Here is an 18,147-nt window from a genome sequence, read left to right as displayed (position 1 = left end):
ATAGATAGATAGATAGATAGATAGATAGATAGATAGATAGATAGATATAGATATATAACATACATATGTGTATGTAATGTATATACACACAGACATAAATATCATATACATATAATGGCACTCAAATGCTTTTTCTCAAAGGTACAATTTGTTGTTGCTGTTGAGTTGTTTCAGTCATGTTTGACTCTTCATGACCCCCTTGGGTATTTTCTTGGCAGAGACACTGGAGTGGTTTGCCATTTCCTTTTCCAGTTCATTTTACAGATGAGAAAATTGAGGCAAACAGGGTTAAGTGACTTGCCCAGGGTCACACAGCCAATAAAAGTCGTAGGCCACATTTGAACTTAGGAAGATGTCTTCCTGATGTGTAGCCAAGTACTCTATCCAATGCACCACCTAGCTGCCCCAGTGTACATATAACAGATACTTAATTAATATTTATTATATACACATATTAGAAAGGGGCAGCTAAGTGGCACAGTACATAGATCACTGGGCCTGCAGTCAGGAAGATCTGAGTTCAAATCCAGCTTCAGACACTTAATAGCTGTGTGACCCTGGGCAACTCACTTAACCCTATTTGCCTCAGATCCTCATCTATAAAATGAGCTGGAAAAAGAAATGGCAAACCACTCTAGTAACTTTTCCAAGAAAACCCCAAATAGGGTCACCAAGAGTCAGACAAAACTGAAATGACTTGAATAACACATATTAGAAAAAAATCCATTTCAGTTTGTTCAACAGATATTTTTGAGTGCCTACTGTGCTAGGAGATTCAGTTCAAAATAATCAAGGTGGTAAGACTTAAGGGTGGCAGATGGGAGCAATCTGAATTAATAGAAAGTAAGCTTAGATAGATTCGTGATCCCACCTTAATGCTCACAACTCAACATTTCTTTTAGCCCCAACTTTGTGGTAGTAAAAATTTGCTCCAGTCTTGAAATGAGCTGTATAGTATCCTAGAGAGGTCAAGCAAATCCTATACAAAACTGACCCCGTGAGGCTTCAGATTGAATTTTTACCACACTACAGGAAGCTGTTTTATACACTTTAGCAAAAGCAAACGGACCTCAAATGCCTATGAATTAATTATAATTAGTGACTGCTTTAATGTTTTCTTCTTCATTTCTTTTGATATGTATCCCTCTGAAACAAGCATTATTCCAGGCATGCAAAACACAATTATTAGTTTCTAGCTGGAGAGTTGAAGCGATTCTGTATAAAATTGGTCTTTTATATTTATTCATTCAGAAAATATGAGTGGAGAGTGATTGCATATTTTATAAAAGTTGAGTAAATTCTGTAGCAAACAGATAACTCTAAAGTAAGAGAAGATTTGACCCTTTCCAGAATTGCTTAATGAATCCAGCATTATACAGAGTAACCATGTGGACCTCTTTCTATACTTTTTTGTTTACCTCTATGGGCTGCCCTCCTGTCCCTGCTTTTTGCAAACACACAAGTACATTCACAGCTTCTTGAATTTAAAAAAGTAATTTACAGTATGAAGACTATTTTAATATTGAATCTTTTTATTTTTAGAATACTGGATTTGGTTTGATTGGCACATATTCTTTATGGACAAGAATGCTTTGAGTCCAATGGGCTGGCATTTATGGCTTGTGATCTTCATTATTAAAGGGAGTACCCACATTGATGACATCACCCGTTCATTTGTCTATTTGGGGGACTTGTGGAGAAATAGGGTTAAAATACTCAAAACAATGACTTAAGTTAGATAATCTAGAGCAAATGTTGTGAAATCAGATACTTGGAAGTTAAAGAAGACCCCAAAACTGTTAAATTTATCACAGAATTTAATAATTAGCCAAATCTTATTCTTTCCACCTCCACAACATAATTTGCATGCCCTCTTCTCTCTGTTCATAAAGCTGCCAACACCCTAAATCAGGCCTTTATTCTTTTATTTTTTGGTCAAAATTCTTTAATATCACAAGGAGGAAGGGAGTTAGTTTTTGTAGCCTCGGCGGCCCCTCGCACGCTCAAACTTTCAGCCCTTTGATCAGGCACATAGTTTGGTGTGGCTATAGGGAGTGCCTGGTGCCTTTCCAAAATGCCTGTATACTTTGCGGCCCTTCTGGGGACCAGACATCAGTACAGTGCCCGGCCCTTGGGTGAGCTCATGGCCAGCTGGTCAAAGGTGAGGATCTTTCCACTAGCCTTGAGGATGTGATTCTGTGCATTGCTAGTAACACGAATGGCACACACCTTCAGCTTGGAGACATCCTGGACCCTCATGTCATCTGTCACAGTCCCAATGACCACAGCAGTCTTGTTTTCCCTGCCGGGCAGCTTCATTTTCCTGATCATGTGCGACAGGGACAAACGGAGCTGGTTGGCCCGGCTCACAAACAGCCTTTTCAGGACAACCTTGTTGAAAGTCAAGTTGGTTCTAAAGGCCAGGAACCAGTAGAGCTTCACCAGCATCCACAGGTAGAGGTCCTGGCTCTTGGGCTCCTTGCGCCAGACTTTCTGCTCCTCATTGTGGCGGATGTCAACTCCCATGCTGGCGCTTTACCGAACACCAGTCCAACCAGGAAAGGCCTTCATTATTTCTTGCCTGGACCATTGCAAGAGCTCTTAATGGTTTCTCTGCCTTAAATATTTCCCTATTCTAAACCATTCTCTATAGTGGTTTTTCCTTAAGTGTGGGTCTGAGTATAATAAAATAATAATCCAGGATTAATAAATCCAGGGCTCCCTTTGACCTTTATTATAAAAAATAAACTCCCCTGGCTTCTAAAGTCCTTCCCAACCTAACTCCAGCCTACTTTTCCAGCCATATTATACATTTTGCTATTCCATGCACGTTACAGTCTAGCTAAAATGCCCTTTCAGTTCCTGTGTGAGGGACATTGATGGTCGTGAAGGGCACAACCAAGAAAATCTTACCACAGAAAGAGCCTTGGTCAAATACAAACTCTTGTATTTGGCACTTAAAATTCTTCATAATCTAAATTTTCCTTTCTTTCAAATTTTGTTAAACATTGCCTCTTTCTGTCACCCTGCAGTCCAGCCATAGTTGCCAATTTGATCCTAGAGATTATAGGGAGTCATGGCAGTTTTATTGAGTAGGGGGATATCATAGTCAGACCGACATTGAACAAAAAAAAATTATCACCATGGCATTCATATAGAGAATGGACTGAAGTGGGGTGAGAACTGAGACAGTGACAAATTATTTGATTGTTGCAATAATCTCTAAGCCATATGTGATGAGGTCCTGAGCTAAGGTCGTAGCTATATAAGGGGAAGGAAGGGGCCAAATATGAGAGACAGTATAGAGGCAGAAAGGACCCATTTGGTGACTTATTAGATATATGGAGCGAATGAGACTCAGGAGTCATCGGTGGCATCAAAGTTGCAAACCTGGGTGACGAGAAGAACAGTGATGCTCTCTGTAGTAATAGGGAGGTTTGGGAGTGTGGTTGGTTCAGAGAGAAACGTTAAGGAGTTTGTTTGGAAATTGTTGATATACCTGCAGAACATCTAATTAGTAATGTCCAGTAAGCAGTTAGTGATACATGAGTGGGAATCAGAAGAAAGAGTTGGGCTAGCAATATAAATCTGGGAATCATCAGCATAGACATGAAAATGGAACCCATGGGAGTTGGTGAAGTAATCCAAATAAGACAGTGTATAGTGACAAGAGAAATCTCTGTGGGAAATGTTTAAAAATAGCTCTTTATGAGTAATACATTGGGGATTCTTGAACTAGGGCTGTGACAGTCAGCCTGGTATTGTAAAGAGAGTGGATTTGGATTTATATGGCTTGGGTTTGAGTTCTAATTCTACATCTTACTAGCTGAGTGAAGAAACAAGTCACCTGTTTGAGTCTCAGTTTCTGAGAATACAAATGGAGGTCCAAATGCTAACATTACCTATCTCAAGGGAGATACTATATGATGTGTTATAAGGGTCAAATGATATAATAATTATTAGAATAAAAAAAAGCACTTAACACTGTTTGGCATATAGTAAGTACCATATGTATACATACTCCTTTCCTTTTCCTTACACCTCCATAAAATGCTCTAAAAATGTGAAGAGTGATCATTATCATCCCTATTATTGTTCTCCTTGTTACGGATCATTTCTCTTCCTGGAAACGTTTCCTCTTGATATTTATGAGATTTTCCTCACAGGCTTTATTTGACCCAGTTAGTCCTGTTTGCCCCAACTTGTGTTCTACCCATGGCATCTGATATTTTCAGTGACAGAACCCTTTCTTTTTATGTGAAATAAATAACCTAAAGATGCAGGACCATACTTTTCAGTTACACAAAAATTCAGGAATGGAAGGACTTAGTCTCTAATGAAACATTCTAGTTTTCCAGGGATGATGTACCTCACATCCATATCTAGAGACATTTCTTCTAGTGTTCTTCACTGGCAGTGAACTATGCATATTTTTTTCATAAAATATAGGTGCATTCGATTTTCCACAAGAGAAGAGCTTCACTGAATTTTAAGTAACTTAGAAATTGCTAATATCTTTAATAATGTGTGTTGAATAAATGTGTTCTATTGGCGGAGATGTATGAAGATATTTATAGAAATGCTATTACATTGATGTTTAAACAGAGAAGTGTAGCAGAGCCCCTGTTCAGTGCTGGCATTGGAAGCCTGGACTAATAGGTGTCCTCTCTATATTAACTTAATGTTAACATGGTTTTTACTGCATATAGTTCTATTTTAGAACTTCCATCGTTTCCTTAGACTGTGACTTAAATCTTTGACTGTTGTTTAACACTTTGGTGTTTTTTTCATCTTCCCCAGCCAGCTTCTAAGCTGGAGCATAGGAGTCCTGTATTCACAGTAATCCTTAACCTTAGCCAGCGCAGGTGCTCAATAAATAATTGTTGATTTGGTTTGACACAGCCAGAATCATCTGATAAGCCGCTCTTATTCTTGTGGGTCAGGAAGATTTCAGCATTATCCAAATTGACTACCTAATTCTGTTATTTATATGCCCCTTGCCCCCACCCCAGGTCATTGTCCTTTCATTATTGAATTCAGTGCCTGGTTCACAGTCTTGCTTCCCCATCATCTACCCTCATATTAGGGGACTTCAGAATACATGTTGATATTCCATCAGTTCCCTACTCAGTTCCTTTGACCCACTCCTCCACTGTACCTCAGTTTCTCACAAAGATGATAGCTAGATGGTGCAGTGACCAGAGTATTGGGACTAGAGTCAGGAATTTCTAAGTTCAAATCCAGCTCCAGACCCTTACTAGCTTTGTGATTCTAGGCAGGTCACTTAATCTTTGCCTTCCTCAGTTTTCTCATCTGTAAAATAGATATAATAATAGTACCTACCACCCAAGGTTGTGGTGAGGATCAAATGACATAATATTTGTAAAGCACTTTTCAAACCTTAAAGCACTATATAAATGGTAGCTCTTAGCTATTATTAGTATTAGATGTCACTCATAAATGTTTCTATTCCATGTTCATTACAAAATCCCTTTATCTAATCTAAATTTTTTTCATATCTTCTTTCTCTTTACCTAATGACCCCAACCTGTTCTTCATCTTCACTCTAACCTTCATTCCCTCTACCTTATATTATTTCTGAGGCCTTGTCAAACTCCAACCTTTGTCACTCTCAGCAATTGTCTTATGCTTCTGAATAACACTGAAGGAATTCACAAGAGTGTGATGATGTGAGTCCACTACAAAAAATTGTTATCTAATCTCAACTGGGCCTTTCATGCACCCAAACATTCTATTCCTCTCTAATTGATTTTCTGTCCCATTCTCCATAGCAGCTGTTCCAAACTTTGTTTCTCCTCAAGCTTCCCATGGCACCTTCTCCCCCAAATTTCAGCTGATGATCTCACCTCATACTTAACCTCCCCCCCAAAAGGAGGCCATTCATTGAGAGCCCTCAGGTTTTCCTCATATTATATCTTTCCAGCATCTTCCCGCATTATTACCTCCTCCTCAATCTCAAATAAAGAAGGGACCCTCCCCCTTGTCAAGGCCAGCTCTTCCACAAGCTTCCTTAACACCATATTCTCTCATCTTTTCCAGCAGCTTACCCTCTCTCTTACCCATTCTCTCTGTCTGTCTCTCTCTTTCTCTGTGTGTGTGTCTATCAGTCTCTCTTTCTTTACCCTTAATTGCCCAATCAAATGGCCTTTTATCAATCCTTATCCTTATTGACCTTTTTGCAACATCTGACACTGTTCATCACCTCCTCTTCAACATTCTCTTTCCTCTTATAGCAGCAAGCACCCCAGCATCCCCAGGGTGGCTGCCAACACAGATTCTTAGATCTGCTTTTCCAAAGGAAAGCAACTCAAAATGGGTTAACAATCTTACTTTAATCAATCAAACATATCATTTACCTAGTTCAGGGGTAAAAGTTAGCACCCTGAACTTCAGAGTATACAGACAGAAGTTACAAGAAGACAAAGAAACATTTCAAGCAGACATACCTCCAACTGTCTGACCATTACATAAATCCATACCTACTCACAGTTACCAGAGAGGGAAGCATCAACATCTGGGTTTTCAAAGCTGGGCAGCTCTCAACAGCTGCCCAGAGTCTCATCTGGTCAAATCACACTATACTTCTCAAAGTGAGCCCCAAAACAAAGCCTCACATCAGGGCTTATATAGCCTTCTCCTGGCTCAGAGAATATCACAACCCTTTTGACTCACTGCCCAATCACAAAGTATCTCCTGAAAAACAAGCCTCCCACCAAAGGCTCCAGGTGCACTTAAGCCTATCAAAGGGCCTAGGGGCAGGGAAGATCTTATATTTACATTCCCATAACACCTCTCTATGTTGTCATGACATTCTTTCCTGATTCCTCTTTCTTTTTGACCATTCTTCTTCTTTTTCCCTTGCTGCTTCTTTATCCAGGTCATGAATGAAGGGTGCTAACTAAGATTCTATCCCAGACCCTATTCTTTTTTTCTTCTGGCACTTGATCTCATAATTTCCCATGGATTCAGTTATTAGTCACATGTAGATGATTCTCAGATCACTATATCTAGCCCTAGATTCTCTATTGAGCTATATTTATTTATCTTTAAGACTTGGACATCTTGGATCCTGATGAGTGGCCCTGTCTCAGGCCAGCATTCTGTTAGTTTAGATTTAATGATGGGACAAATTGAGACATTTCTATATCTAAATTAGTCAATAAAATGGTACTTAGCTCTGATATAAAAAAGATATTCAACAAGGTTACAATAGCTTGTTTAGATATTCCCTCATCATATCTATATAGAAATATTTCTGCTCAGCAGGGCTGGGTGTAATGACTTATGGTCTGCGGAGATTAACTAAGTCTGAAAGGTTTCAAACCTAAATGGGTAGGTCTTTTTATACTCTTAACTGACCAGAAAGCCAAGTCAGCAGTCACATCAGTATGGCAGAGACTGTCCAGGGAGACACAGCTTGAGTCTTGCCCCAAGCCTGGGTCAATTAAATTCTAACTCTGTCTCTTCTTAGGGAAAAACTAGCCTATGATTGGGGGTAGGGAGAATGGATCCTGGTAGATATTGGTCCTGTCACAGTCTGAGTGTCCTGAAGGCATTTCAAACTAAAACATATCCAAAACAGAACTCTATCTTCTGCCCCAACCCAGCCTTCCCTTCTTTCAAACTTCCTGACCACCAGTAAAAACAACACAGTTCTCCTAAACATCCAGGTCGACAACCTTGAAGTCACTTTCTACTTCTAACGCACTTCATATAAGCAGTCCATTGTCAAATCTTGCCATTTCCACCTTTACTACATGCTTCTTATATGCCCCTTTCCCTCTACTCATGTAGCCACTTCCCTAACTCAGACTCCCTTTGACGCCTGAACTATTTATTGTAATGACTTTTAAATTGGTGTTCCTGCCTAAAATCTCTCTCCTCTCTAATCCATCCCCCATTCAGATGCTAGGATAATTTTTTTCTGAAATTTAGGTCTGTCAGTATCAGTGTTCAATGAGCTCCCTATTCAGTGAACTCCATTGTCTCCCTATTACCTGAAAGAATTAAACAGAAAGTCCTCTTTTGTCATTTAAAGCTCTTCCTAACCAGCCCCCCTTGTACTTTACTCCCATGTACTTTGTGTTCTAGCTACACTGACCCATTTGTTTTTCTGCAGACCCTATATTGCATCTCCCATCGCTATACCTTTGCACTGGAAGTCTCCCATACCTCAAATAGTCTCCTCCTTCACTCCTGCCTCTTAGTCTTCCTCAAAATTCAGCTCAAATTGCATCTTCTGCAGGTGGCAGCTACCTGTGCCTTCAGGTGCTGTTATCTTTCTCTCTCAGCTTACCTTCAATCTGTTCTCTGTGTGTATGTATGTATGAATGTATGTATGTATCAAATATACCTGGTTATTTAATAGTCTCCAGAATATAAGAAAACTAAGCACCTTAGCTATTCTGAAATCCATTCAGTTCTATTTAATTTTTTTCTTCTTCATTTTCTCTTTTCTGTTTGATGTGAAACTCAACACATTATACTCCTGATTTTATGTCTGTGGAATCCTTACTTTTATTCATTAGAAAGAAGTCAATTAATTTGCATTTACTAATCTTCCATTCCTCACTTTTCTAATATTCTGCAGCTATCTAAAGGGAAAATAGTTCATATTTCTTTTAAACTCATAAACTTAATTTCCATTAAGGGAACTGGTTGTTGAATGAGAAAACCATGTCTTACAGATTTTATTGCAGTTGTCTAGGATTTTATCGTTTTGTCTATAACACTTTCATTTGCTGGCATTTGTATAATCTGTCATAGGTGTAGTATAGGTTTTTCTTAATTATTTTGTGTATTATTTCATTTGTCACTGTAGGCAAAAAAGGAAGGTATGGATAGGATATTTAGAAGGATTTGCAGCACCCATGAGATCACAGATCTATTTAAATGAAAGTTTGGTTTCTGCAGGAATATCTACATGAATTGCTAAACTATGAAGTATCTCCAAATTAATGGAACATTTCTAGTTGTGTCTAAATTATTTCTAAGTTGCCAGTGTTTTCAAATATATTTCCAAGTGATACTTAAATGGCCCCTAAATGGAAATTATAAACAGCAATATCATAAAAGATCTGTAAACCTTTTAAATGAAGTTTTTAAAATACAGTGTAACTGAATTAAAAAGGCATCTTGGTTAATTGCCATATGTTATTATATAAGTTGTTTCCCATGTCACAGAATAGAATTTTAAAATATAGCTTTGGTATGAGCCAAATAAAACTCCCCTTTCAAAGGATGAGATAACTTTTCATTCTATGTTCATTTAGAATTAAAGCAGGCATGTTAGGTCTACTCTTTGACTTACTTGATTTATTTTTGTTATGACTTCTTTGATATATGGCACGTATTGTTTATATGAGTGATCTAGAACTGGAGCAGAATTTAGGTATTTATGTGCTTCCATCACTAAAGGTCTTCAAATAGAGGCTAGGTGACCATTTGTCAGAGATGCTCTGGGAAGGATTTCTTCTTTACTCTGAGTTGTACTAAATCATCTTGGGAGTCTCTTTGAGCTTTGAGATTTTCTGTGGTTTTTTGAAGTCACTTATTCCTTAGTATAAATTAGTTTAATATGTAATACCTCCCTGGGATATTTTCATTTAAAAAGAGTGTAAGCAGGAGGACAAAAAGGAATATGTGTCTAATGGTGGCATATGGATGGGAGAAACATTTTGACAGAGGGAGACCTCAAATCATGCCATATAAGCAATACCCAGTTCTGCCTATGGGTAAGGCTGTACTGATGTAAGTCAGCAAACATTTGAGTTAAAACATGTCAGATGGTGCTTAAATTTGGATGGGTGAGATAACTTAAGAATTTAAGTGGAAATAAATCCTGAGAAAATGTGAAAAGAGACCTAGAAATCAGTTTACTGCGAAGCTGATGCATTTAAACTGTTCTCTCAGCCTAATACCTTGCATTTCAGTACTTAGATTATAAACAACATTATATTTGAGGTATAACAAATGGCTATAATAAACTACCAATGTGCAGGCTTCTCTTTTAACAGAAGTAGTTTACCATAGTCAGAATGGCTGAACTAATTAATATGTTTTATACTACATTTTGTATTCCAGTATTAAAAAACCCACAACAAATTCAGCAGGGCAAGATATGAAATTTAACTTGTTTGCCTCTTAATTCCAAATACACTACATTTTGAAGATATATGGTATTTATTTGCATTTTTCACTTTCTAAGTACAGATTTAAATCTTACCTATATACTCCTCTCTTCCCCTCCGGCTCCCCTTTTTTCTCCATTACCTCTCCCCACCACCTCCTTCCCTTTTTATTCTCTCTCAACAGCTCTCTCCAGTCTTTTTATTGCCCAAGCAAGCCAGAGCTCACTTTGTCACTTGGCTTTGTGGTGGACGTCTCCTATAAAGTCAGCTGAATAGTACACAGAAGATCCACCGTTTTGGTGAGTGGAGTCATAGTTACAGTTTTTGTGGTTTTTTTCTGCCTCAAGTTGTGTTTGCATTGTTGACCAAAGTGCTTCCATAGAGGGCACAAAATAGTACTTTTCCAGATCTCGGCAGGAAAACACCATTTTTTCCCCTTCACTTTAAAAAAAAAATTTGTGTGTAGAGAAAGTAATTTGTACTAAGATTTTTCCTGAGCAGAATTCTGCTTTCCTCTTTCTCCCAGTGCAATTGAGCCACTTCAAACTGCTTTAGTCTCACCCCTACCCATTATCTTCCTGGCTGGAGTTTGCTTGTGTTCAGGTTCTCTCATTAGTTGCTATTCCGTTCCTCCCCTCTGACTCACTCCCCACCCTTCTCCCCAACAAAGATCTTATTTAATATATCCATATGGAAAATTGAAAGGGAAAATCACTTCTAAGGAGGTAACTCAGTTGTGCTGGACTCTTTGCGTAGCATCAAATGGAAACCTACCTTTTTAATGGAAAAAAGTGGACTTTTTTATGTTTCATAATCTACATATGCCTTGGTATACCAAGCCTGACAGGAAGGTACCTAGGAAATGCCTATAAATGCTTTCTCCTTCTAGAGATGAATCTTCTACTTCCATAAACACCAGCCACATATTTCAAATTCCCTCTGTGGGTGTTTCATGGAGATTTTGCAGTTATTTTATCATCACATTTCTCCCTTTGTCTAATATGCTGGATGAATAATACCCTGTGGCAAACTTATTAATGTGAACAATATGACTGGACAGGCAAACCAGGCAGTGGGGGACCGGGATTGACATTGTCGGAGGGGGCCACTAAATCAGTGGGAACACTGGTGGACTGAACCACTTTGGATCTTGAATTCTCTATTTTCTAAGGACCTCACCTGGTAGCACCACACGACAGAAAATTCTTACCAAATTAGAATGAAAGGGTTATCTGGTTACTGTACTACATTTTAAGGAAAACATTCCTATTAAAAAATGCAGCTTGTGTAAAGAAAGCAACATAAGATATCACTGTCATGTACAGTAAACTTTTGAATGAATGAATAGCTAAAATTCATTTATAGTGAATATATTAGGTGTTTGAAAGTGAAGGATGAACAGCAACAGTGTTCATATTTGATTCTATTAGGCTGTACGCTATACAAGGACCAGAGTCTGTCTTAATTCATTTTTGTATCCCCCACCATGACAAATTCTAACAACCCTCTGCACACAAGGAAGACACTCAAAAAATATTTAAGTGAATGAATGAATACATTCTGCTAACAAAATTGAAGTTCTTGGGGAAAAAAGAACAAAACCTGTTCCAGCTTTTATTCTTTGGTAGGACAAACACTCCCATTATTTACTCAATTAATTTGCTTAGCAAACTGTTCTTTTCACAGTTAGTGAAAAGTATAAAGGTATAAAGCTAGTATAAAGGTTAGCTTCTGACCCACCTTCTCTAAACTATCACAACTTGTTGAATTCTAATTTGAGGTTCTACAAAGAATTAAGAGTTCCATACAACCCGAAGGAGAATAGTTCTTTATGGCTAAGAAAGAAAAAAAAAATTTTCTTTCTGTAAGAAACTTAGTATCACTGACCTGATGTCCTAACAAGGCCTGCTGCTTTGAGTCATCTGTACCACAGTACCAAGATAGTTAAATGCATACATATATATTGACACAGCTAGAGTAGAATACCAAGAAATTTATTTGTATATATACACATATGTATATACACATGTTGTTACTGTTTGTCCTTTATTTTCAAAGACGACCAATGACATCATAGAAGATGTTTTGAGTGGTGCATGAATTAAGTGAGGCAGTGGTCAGCCTCACTCTCTTCCTGAGTTATCCAAGTCCAGTGGCAGTATAAAGGTCATGAGGCCTAGGATCTCTTGGATGACCTTGGCGTTTCTAATGTCTGACCAAACTCGAAGTGCTCCACAGGTCCTGCTTCAGCCATTCCACAGGGGAAAGTCTTCACATACTTGGGGTAGACTTACCCCTAACTCACTGCCAGGTTTGAGGCCTGTCAGTTACCCTTACCCTAGTCTAGCCTGTCTACTGAAACAGTTTATCAGGGTGTGACCCCTCTGCATGTTGCAGCTTCTTGGAGCCACAGCTAAGAACCATAGCTAAGGTGACCACCAAAGGTGTATGAATGGCCCTGAAAAGGGCTCAGCAAGCTCTCACACCTGAGGTTCTAGTCTTCCCTAAACACCCCATACATAGTATAATACACATGTATAATGCATATATACATGTATGCATATGTATATACATACATACTACTATATAGGTAGTTTGGGATGAATGCATTTGGGCATTGTATATATGTGCATAAGCCACATGGGAAATAGGCATGTACATGCATATATACATACATGTATATGTGTGCTTATATGTGTATGTATATCACCATATGTAGATATATGTGTCTATATGTGTGTGTACACACACATATGTCTATCTATAACTAATGCCCTGATTTGATGTCCTACCAAAGCCTGCTGCTTTGACACAGCTAGACAACAGTTCCAAGGCATTCATAAGACATCATTCTATCTAAATCTATCCATCCATCCATCTGTCTTCATCCAAATGCATCCATCCAAAGCTACATTTGTTTCTATAACAATCCATATCTCTCCATATAGAGATAGATATAAATTTGGATGGATGTGTTTGGGCAATAGAACTCTCTCCCTGACTCTATACATTTATAGATCTAGAGAGATAGATTAATTTTTAATTATTATTTAGGCAATAGATAGAACTATCTATATAGATAGATATATGTCTATATTTAGAGATAATTATACATATATAATATGTTCCCAAAATAGCAGTTATTTAATGAATAATAGTAATTATGTTTGTGCTATATATGTTTATAATTATAAATATAATTATTTCTCATTTAGGGATAAATAATCAATTAATAAGCATTTATTTAGTGCCTATAGCATTCCAGGCATTAGGCTAAGTGCTGGAATACAAAAAGAGGCAAAATACAATCTCTGTCCTCAAGGAGCTCACAGCATAACAGTGGAAACAACAGGCAAATAAATATGTACAACAAGTTATATGCAGGATAAATGGGAAATAATTAACAGAGGGAAAACACTAGAATTAAGAAGAGTTGGAGAAGGCTTCCTGTAGAAGGTGGAATTTTAACTGGGACTTGAGGGAAGCTAGAGAAAGGAGCCAGTGATGAGGAAGGAACACGTTCCAGGCATGAGGAACAGCCAGAAAAAATGCCTGGAGCCTACAGGTGAAATGTCTTGTTCCTGAAACTGGAAGGAGGCCAGTGTCCCTGGACTTGGAATACTTGAAGAGCTGTAAGGTACAAGAACACTGGAAAGGTGAGAGACAGAGACAGAGAGAGAGACATACAGACAGAGACATACAGACAGAGACAGAGAGAGAGACAGAGAGACAGAGAGAGAGAGAGAGAGAGAGAGAGAGAGAATGAGTGTATAAGGGCTTTGAAAGCAAAGACATAGGATTTTGAATCAGGAGGGGACAAGGAACCACTGGAGTTTACTGAGTGGTGTAGGGTATGTGTATGACATGGTTGATGGTTGGGCCTGTATTTTAGTAAAATCCCTTCAGCGGCTGAATCTCTGAGGATAGACTGAGGTAGTGAGATGTTTGAGGCAGGCCCACTGACCTTCAGGCTACTGTAGTAGTCCAGGTGTGAAGTGATTTGGGCCTGGTGGCAGCATCAGAGGAGAGAGGAACATGTAGCAGCTTGTGTAGATATATAAATATATATAAAATAAATACAAAGTAATTTGGAGGGGCCAGCTAGGTGGCTCAGTGGACAGATTCCTGGGACCGAAATAGGAAAATCTGAATTCAAATCTGGCTTCAGACACTTACTAGCTATGTGACCCTGAGCAAGTCACTTGGCCTCTGTTTGCCTTAATCCACTGGAGAAGGAAATGGCAAACCCCTCCAGTGTCTTTGGCAAGACAACCCCATGGAGAGTATGGCCCATGGGACCACAGAGTCAGATATGAGTGAATGACTGAAAGACAGCAATTTGGTGGAGAGGGCATTAGCAGCTGTGGAGACCAGGAAACATTTCATGCAAACGATGTTATTTGAGCTAAGTTTTGAATAAAATGAGAGCTTATTAAGAGGCAAAGATGGTGAAGTAGTGCATCCAAGCCAAGAGAACTCAAAGAAAGGAGAAAGATTGTCATGTGTGAGGAAGAGTTAAAAGGGCCCTCTGACCTTGGTCGAGTGCCAGAAGGAGAATGGTGTATAACAGTCACAAAGGGAGGTGGGGATCAGGTTGTGAAGGGTCTTGAAAGCCAGATAGGAGAGTTTTTATGTGAACCTAAAGGAAGCATTGGGGCTTATTGAGTAGGGGAAGGACATGATCAAACCTGTCATTTGGGAAGATCACCGTAGCAGTTATAATAAAGAAGGAATAATTTGGAGGGAAGAGAGACTTGAGGCAGGGAGGCCAGTTAAAAGGCCACCACAGTAATCTAGGTGAGAAGCCCTAAGGGCCTCCCCTAGAGCAGGGGACTGCATAAGTAGAGAAGATGAGGTGGGAATACTTAATGCTGAATCAGTACAGAAGAGGGAATAATCATTGTGGCATTGGGAGCTGGGGGGAGGGGTGAAGAGTAATGTGAGTGGAATAGTCAGGGCTGGTGGTAAAGCTTCGTTGAAGAGATGGGCCTTACCCTAGAGCTGTTAGGAGGAAGGTGAGGATTAGACAAGTAAGAAGTGAGTTTTGCCAAGTGTTCGCCCAACGGCCACACTGATACTGACAACCCAATGAGGCAGCTGCTATCTTTATCTCGGTTTACCTCCATGGGAAACTAAACCTGAGAGAGGATGAATGATTGGCCCGGGGACACAGCTGGTAAGTGCCTGAAGTTGGATTTGAACTTAGGTCTTCACAACTCTATGTCCAGTGCTTTATATTCTAGCAAGTCATCCTGCTTTCTACATAGAGGGCTTTCTCCATAATTGTTAATGTTCTCTAGATGTTGAAATGATTTTGTTTAACATTGTATTTCCTTATCTGTGTATGTCTTGCCTGCTCTCCTACCCCACCTAAGTATAATATAATTCCTTTGAGGATAGAAATTGTTCTACTTTTTTTGTGTGTAGGACCTAGCATAGTGTGTTGCTGATGCTGCTAAAATAACAACAATAGTATTTATAGCACTTTAAGATTTGCAAAGTGCTTTGCAAATATTATTTCATTTGATCTTTACAATAACTCTGGGAGGAAGGTGCATTTTACAGATAAGGAAACTGAGATAGGGCTTAAATAACTTGCCAAGGGACACACAGCTAGTAAATATCTTAGGCTGAATTTAAACTCAGGTCTTCCTAACTCCAGACCCTGGACTCTCTCCACTGTACCACCTAGCAGTATTGAGTACCTTAAAAAGATACTTAGACAATGTTTGTTTAATTGAATCAAATTGAATTGAATTAAGGAAACAGAACTAGGTACTGTGAAAATCTGGAATAAATGCAGATTCTTTTATTTCCTGGTGGTAAGGCCAGAAAATGAAGATTTTGCCACATCGTAGTGTAGGAACCCCATCCCATCTATGTCTTTGCCTCAGCAACAGAACTGAAGATCTCAGACTATCAGTACCAAGAATGGTCTCTAACATGTGCCTCTTCTGCACAGGAGGGCAATTTCTAGAGGAAATAGCATCATGCTGGAAGAAGGCATGGAGAAACAAGGTCAGAGATCCCTAAAGGATTCTAAATTCTGTACTTCATCTAACAATCATTCCCTGCCATGCTTCCTATCTTAATTACTCCTGTCTTCTGTCTGTTGGCTCCATTTGCTGATAAAATGTCAACATATTGTGTGGTGAGGACTTAGGTCATAACTGCAAAAGGGAAAAGAAAGATAGATACCATCTCTGACATTTGTCTGTTATCTACCTTAAAAATAAATAAAAATAAGGTAAACTGAGGCACAAAGTTCCAAGTGTGATCAATATATTGGTAAATGTTAATCTACCAATAAATAGGATCTCAATTTCCCCAGTGAGGCCAAACCCTGAATGAGGGGGACAGTTTTCTTTCATAGGTTTTGGGGAGTACAGAACTAAGAACAGAACAGAGTATATGGCATCATAGTGCTTTAGGACAACTTGATTAGTTACATAGGTGAGGTGTGAAGGACAATATGATTGGTTGGAAATTTGGAAATGAGGGACACCCCCTTTCCTCCTGTGACTAAGAAGTGTTCATTATCTGAGTCTGACTGAAAAATAGTGGCGTAGACCAGGGGTGGGGAACCCCGAAGCCTCGAGGGCACATGTGATCCTCCAGGTCCTCCAGTGTGGCCCTTTGACTGATAACAAATCCAAGATTTTTGTTCTGTGAAATTTGGATTCAGTCAAAGGGACACACTTGACAACCTAGAGGGCAACATGTGGCCTTGAGGCCACAGGTTCCCCACCCTTGCTAGGCTTTTTTGGCAGCAAACCAGACATCCTTGAAGGGTAGCTTGGTGGTATGTGAATACTGGGCCAGACTCCCAAATGTCCATGCAAAAATTCCTTAAGACAAGAATAAAACAGTGATTACCAAAAGAACAGGATTGCCAAACTTAACCCACTACAGGCTAGTTGAATTGTGAACTAAGTTCAGAGACAGAAAACCATGACTTAAACAATTACAAGACAAAATCGTTTGGATATAAATAGAATCAATAAGAAAATGGTGCAGAATAAGTCTTGATCATTTCAAGAGTTTGGGAGGAACACAGAACTCTTGCTTGAGAAATGTTACATTTATTAAATACTAAATAAATAGTATTGTGCTATAGGAGTTCAGCATAGGCAGTCTAGCTGTGAGAGGTATGGAAAGGTTCAAGTGGAATACATAGCACTGCCCTCTTTATCTGGTGCTTTTGGAGAAGCCCAGTACTTACGGATACATTGAATTGGCTCAATTCAGGAATGCTCTCATTTGAATACCTGAAGATTGTTGATGGTGCCTTTCAAAGAATGTGACCATCATTGTGGCATGGTGAAAAATGTGCTGGATGTAAAGGTAAGAGTATCCTGGGTGTGAATCCTCCTTTGGACATTTACTAACTGTCTGTTGTTGGCTTTTTGGCACTGGAGCTGTGATTTCATTGGTATAGTGAACTCCACAAAAGGAATTCTCTCTAAGTATGCAGATCTAATGATGCCTGATCACCAATTTAAGATTTTGGAGAGTTGCCAGGGATGTTGAGGGATTAAGTGACTTACCTGGGTCACATAACCAATAGGTGCCCAATGGCTGGATCTGAACCCAGATCTCCCTGACTCTGAACCTAGCTCTTTATTATTTAAGCAAGGCTGACTTGTCCTTAATAACACTGCGACTAGTTGTGTTACCACAGCAAGTATTTAACCTCTCAGAATATGTTTCTTCATCTGTAAAAATGAGCATGATGATGTTGTAATGCCTACCTCGTATGTATTCAGTGAGATACATACAATGACTTTGTGCAACGAGTACAGTGTTTTGCACACTTTAAAGTATAAATGTCAGCTATCATTACCATCCTTATCATTATCACCTTCACCATCAACAACCACCACTACACACTGTCACCATCACCACCACCACCATCATCATCATCTTCATCATCATCATCATCATCATCTTCATCATCATCATCATCATCTTCATCATCATCATCATCATCATCTTC

The 18,147-nt window shown here is 39.0% G+C and overlaps 1 protein-coding gene and 1 pseudogene across 1 annotated transcript in view; one reads left to right on the top strand and one right to left on the bottom strand.

Annotated features, from left to right (window-relative positions):
* LOC138172682 (teneurin-2-like) overlaps positions 1-18,147 on the top strand; it is a 445,464-nt gene that overhangs the window by 102,375 nt on the left and 324,942 nt on the right. The window contains exon 2 of the mRNA XM_069102415.1: positions 10,336-10,450. The gene's annotated coding sequence lies outside the window, so the exon portion shown is untranslated. The remainder of the gene's footprint in view (positions 1-10,335; positions 10,451-18,147) is intronic.
* Positions 1,970-2,526, bottom strand: LOC138172521 (large ribosomal subunit protein eL18 pseudogene; annotated as a pseudogene).

This window comes from Petaurus breviceps, unplaced genomic scaffold (genome assembly GCF_028583685.1).
Source record: "Petaurus breviceps papuanus isolate PSGF00001 unplaced genomic scaffold, PetGlider_PUasm1.0 551, whole genome shotgun sequence".
NCBI lineage: Eukaryota > Metazoa > Chordata > Mammalia > Diprotodontia > Petauridae > Petaurus > Petaurus breviceps.
Note: the sequence above shows the minus strand (reverse complement) of the source record. Positions and strands in the feature narration are given on the sequence as shown.